The sequence below is a fragment of the Cyprinodon variegatus genome, unplaced genomic scaffold, assembly GCF_000732505.1.
Source record: "Cyprinodon variegatus isolate N-32 unplaced genomic scaffold, C_variegatus-1.0 Scaffold998, whole genome shotgun sequence".
In the NCBI taxonomy this organism is placed as follows: Eukaryota; Metazoa; Chordata; class Actinopteri; order Cyprinodontiformes; family Cyprinodontidae; genus Cyprinodon; species Cyprinodon variegatus.
The window spans coordinates 41269-46707 of NW_015151451.1; positions in this window are offsets into that span (position 1 = coordinate 41269).

The following is a 5439-nucleotide window of genomic DNA, read 5'->3' on the forward strand; positions in this document are numbered from 1 at the left end:
AGGCCTAATTGTTCACAATCGCAAAAAACTACCATGAAAAACTTTGGTCCAAATGTTAGTGGAGTTTTTTGGCATACCAATACATGCCCAGACTAAGGCTGCAACTAAAAACTAATTAGCAATTTGACTAATCTGTCGATTATTTTTTTGATTAATTGATTAATAATCATATAGCTGAAGACTTTTAAAGAAAGACTTTTAAAGAATACTTTTTATGAAATTAAAACTGGTGAAACTCAAACTTTCACCTGGTGGCTAGTCATAGTGAGAACGAAAGTAGAATTTTAAGAATCTTAAATGCAAAATGTTTTAAATTTTTTTCTCAGTCTTGATATAGTTTCTGCTGAGTGGGTCGCTCCGTCAGCTAAAGGCGTGTTTTAGAGTCTCTATACTCCAGTTAACGATTAATCTACTGAATTAGTTGGCTATTATTTCAATAATCGATTAACTGTAAATGCACTGTTGGCCTGCCCACCTGCTCATGATTATTGACTGAGAGTTTGCAAAGACAGATGCACATGCTGAGATTACACCACAATACATCATTTTAAATCACAAATAAAAATGAAAAAAGATCAATCAACATGCTTCTTAAGAAAAAGAGAACAGAGGATTATTATTCAACTAAATAAGAAAAGTTGTGAATTAAGCTGTAGACAGTTCAGTTGTAAAATACCACAATACTAATCCTGCTGCCATCTACACCATCAGTTATAGATAACTGAACTGGGGCCTGTTTTTTTAGTGTTCAATCCTGTTTCTCTCGTAGACAGAACTACAGTCTGAGTTTTTACTGTCACTAACTGGTTATGCTCCCTTTCACCCCTTTTGGCATAAAAACGGACTCAGAGCTCGTCTGCTTAACTGTTTCCTTCCAGACAGAGAAACCTGGGAGCTAGTTTACCATTAGCTTTTCTAACATAGAAAGTATTTATAGATAAGTATTTATATCTTCCTCAGTATGTTAGTGATAGATTGCTGTCTGTGTCTTTCAGGCTTAACAGGTGACCTGGGCTTTTGCACCTTCGTGAGGCTCCCTGTGAGTCCTCAGCATAGAAAAGTTAGATCAGGTGAAGGGTTGTGTAAACTCTTTTGCCTTTCGGCAGCTCTATTTGAACTCTGCTCAGACTGGAGCTGTGCAGAGGACATGGACACATTTACTATGAGCATAGCACACGTAGCACGCGCTGTTGTGAGGCAATGCAGGACATGTTTGTTTTAAATCACAGAGTTTAAATGTATTATATTTCTGGAACATCTTGGATCTTTATATTTGTCTGGTAAAAACATTTAGAGTTAGTTTATATTTTTCTCTCATACATACTTTGTTTCGGGGAGTGGCAGCCTGGTGGTTAGGGCATTGCATATGGATCCCAGAGGTTCTGAGTTGAAGCCCCATTCCCAAGGACTGCCACTCTGGGTCTCTGAGCAGGACCCTGAACCCCACACTGCTCCCTGGGCATTGCACAATCTTTGCTCTATATTTATGACAGTGTAATGACAATAAAGTTGAATTCTTTTGTAATCTATTCTGCTTTCTATATCTATATTTTCCTCACCTGAGTTCATAATTGCATTTATATTATTGTAACTTAGAGTTAGAAAATAACAAACAACAACTATCAACAAAGCCTAAGTAAATACCTGTTGTTTGTATGAAAAAAGATTTTCCACGGTCAACCGTAGTCTGTATAACAGCATTTCCAACAAGCATTGCTCTGTGATCCAGTTGGCTACAGTGTTTCTTTTTAAGCATCATAGCAGCAGCAACCAAACCCGTTTTCTTACCCGTGTGGACAAGCGTTTTGCTGCTTGAGGAGTTACAGATGCAAAAACTGTAAAGTGCAGAGAGACCATGGAATAAAGACTCAGCCTCAAAGTAATTATGGCAAACGATCCTGCACCTCCAGTATGGCATACAGCAGAAATTTTAGGCTTGAACAAAGAATACTGTAAAGGTACTAAAGATAGCATACTCAAATCAAATAAACTGCGTTACTCATAGTTGGACAATTTGACAGCAAAAAGTATAAAGACCAAACAATCGTTAAAAGCACGGAACTCAGCCTTTAAGTCTAGCAACAAAGAGGCACTGAGGACAGCGAGAGCCAACTTGAATCGTGTTATCAGGTTAACAAACCGGAACCACAGTCAGAAAATCCAGGATCTTTCCCACAATGCCAGTAACACCAAGAGCATGCGGCATGGCAAACGGGCCATTAGAGACAACAACACACCCTCCCCCCGGTAGATGCAGCAAACACTGACTTCCTAAATGAACAACTTCTTTGGAAGGTTTGAGGCACTAAACAGCGTCCAGCAGTGAAAGCTGTTCCACACCAGGGGGAGGAGCCACTAAACCTGGACGTAGCTGAAGGGAGGAAAACTCTGAGGAGAGTCAATCAGAGGAAGGCCCCAGGGCCTGATAACATACCTGGGCAGGTGTATAAAGAGTGGTCAGATCAGCTGGCTGGACCAATCCATAGTGCCAACATGCTTCCAGTCTGCCTCCATTATTCCAGTCCCACTGAGGACGCCATCTCCTCCACTCTCCACCTGAGCCTGGCACACCTGGAGGAGAAGAACAGCCAGGTGCGGATGCTGTTCCTGGACTTCAGCTCAGCTTTCAGCACCATCATCCCACAGCATCTGATGGGCAAACTGGAACAGCTGGGCTTCAATACACCCCTCTGCTATTGGCTGCTAGACTTCCTCACCAACAGACCTCAGTCAGTCCGGGTCGGATAGAAGACCTCTGATGTCATCAGTCTAAGCACAGGCTTCCCTCCTGAGCCCCCTGCTATTCATCCTGATGACGCATGACTGCGTCCCCCCTCAACAGAGACGACAACGACCTGGACTACAGAGAGGAGGTGGAGCAGCTGGTGGAGCAGAGATAACAGCCTGATCCTGAAGGTGGAGAAGACCAAAGAGATGATGGTGGACTTCAGGAAGAATCGTCCTAACCATGCTCCACTGATTAGGACAGAGTTATAAAAGTTCAAACCACCAATGTGGTTTAAACATTTATAATCGTTTTAATAAGATACAACTCAATGTTATACAGCCTTTTGACCCATTATATTTTGCACTGCTCTGAACCTTCCTTATAAATGCCTCTTTGCACCAATATCTGTAAAACTGTTTTTTCTCTTCTCCTATACTGTTTACATGTTGATCACTGCTACACTTTAAATGCTAATGTTCATTTTATTTCACTGTTGGAAGCTGTAAGCGACCTAATTTAGTTTTAATTTAGTTGTATACAAAATGACATTAAAGTTTGTCTATGTCTAAGTTTGTAATTTCTTTTTTTTATTATTGAAAAAAATAAAGTGGGTCAAAAAGAGAAAATCGTTTCTAAAATTTTTAGGTTTAATCAAAATGTCTGTAAATAGCTTAGGACAGACGTCAGCCCTTGTAATTAGAAAATGTAGAACCGTAAGTCTGCCTGAGCAATAGTCAGCAGAGGTCACCAATATTTTGCTCTAAACTAATGCCACATAAAGCCATGTTGTCTTTGGCATTTTTAACTTAACTCTAAAGCCGTTATCACTTATGCTTTCATACAATATAATGAACTTAGACCCTGATGCCTGACACTACTGAAAAGATTATTGGATTTTGTAATCATAATATAAGACATTATTAGGAATAAACCATTGAGAATTCATGTCTCTACTATTTTTCTGTTTTTAAAACTTACTGTCAGCAGGAACTGTGAGGAACTTAGATGTTAAAGTGGATCGAGTATCTAATCTGCCATCGTATTTACCAGGATTTGGTCATTCTCAGCTCTCCTCACGTGAAACTCTTCAAGCATGTGTTTAAAGCTTATTAAAGCTTATTAAAGCTTATTAAAGCTTATTAAAGCTTATTAAAGCTCCAAACAATCACAGGAATTTTGGTCTGCTCCTCCTGCATACCTGCTGTAGTTTAGCCAGATTAACATTTCTAATGAGAATGACGCTCTTAGCTCTTTCCAGGCCTAATTAGGCTCAAGCTGTCTGGGACAGTTTGAAACAGGAATGTTGCTTTTTCATTATCTTTATCGTTTATTGCAATTAGTTTGCCTGTTTGGGAGCTAATTTAGTTAATTAAGTAAAATAGAAAAGCTGTTAGAGTGGAAAGACATATCAAGATACCAGCCAATGACAAGGCAGGATGGTCTCCTGACTGAAAGACACAGTGCAGCATCGCCTTGCACAAATGATTTATAAGCACACATTAATTTTATAATCATCATTGAATAAACCTGACAGTTTCTTGCTATTAAAAGGGAGTTTTTCCTCTCCACTGTCGCTAGAAGGCTGCTTAGGGTGAGGGATTGCCTTCAGTCAATGAGTCGATCCAATCAACTGGTTATCCTTAGATAGAAAACTTTCAACCAATCAGATTGTATGATTAATTGTATCTGTAAAGTGCCCTGACATGCTATGTGTTGTGAATTGGTGCCATAGAAATGTGCTGAATTGAATTGATTTCGACTTCCTTTATACCAAACTCCCTTCCTGATTCAACCAGGATTCAACCCATCTCCCCCATATCAAAGTCAATAACTTTAAGCACTAATCAGCAGAAGAACAGAACAAGCCACTAGTGCCACCTGTGCCATAAAAACAATAACATTTTCTAAAAAATACTGCCATTCATGGTGCTCAAAGGACCTTAAAAAAGCATTGCACAAATTTGAAGGTTTAATTTTATTTGTTCTTCTTTATCATGTGTGCTAGCAAGCCTGTCTGGAAGCCAGATCTGTTTGCTATGAAGAAGGATGAATCAATTCCAATCTTCTTCTAAAATCAGGGCCAAAACAGCACAGTCCTTAACTGCATAATCCACAAGTCATGACAAGTCATTAGTGTCAGACCACACTGACACTAAAGCCCCTGTCACACCTTGACGATTTAGACCAGCGTATGATTGACGTACGAAACATCTGGCAAAAACGCTGGCATACGTTTGGTAAGTATGGGTACGTATTGTAGAAGTCATGACGTATGCCAGTGTATGCTCATAAGTGGGCCATAAGTTCCAGGTCAGTTATCTGATCGCTGACATACGTTAAGTGTAAGTTACTAGTAGGATGTGGCATCTGACTTATCCAAAACCTATGAGTAACTTGGGCATAACTTATGCATGACGTATGCCTCACTTATTCGTAATTTATCTCCAACGCATATCAAGGTGTCTGATGTGTTCCAGACAACCACTGAAATGCAGTGGCCCTGGCCACCCTGTACAATGCCTTTGCCACCCCACTCTCCAGTCTAAATTGTTATAGCACCAGTTTAGCATTTCATCCTAATATGCACTGCCAGCAACGTAACATTAAAAATCACACAATAAACCAAGATATGAGTAGGTGTTTACTTAAGTCTATGATTTTTACAGGCAGGTTTACCACAATAGTAGATTCAAACCCTGAAATTATGGCGT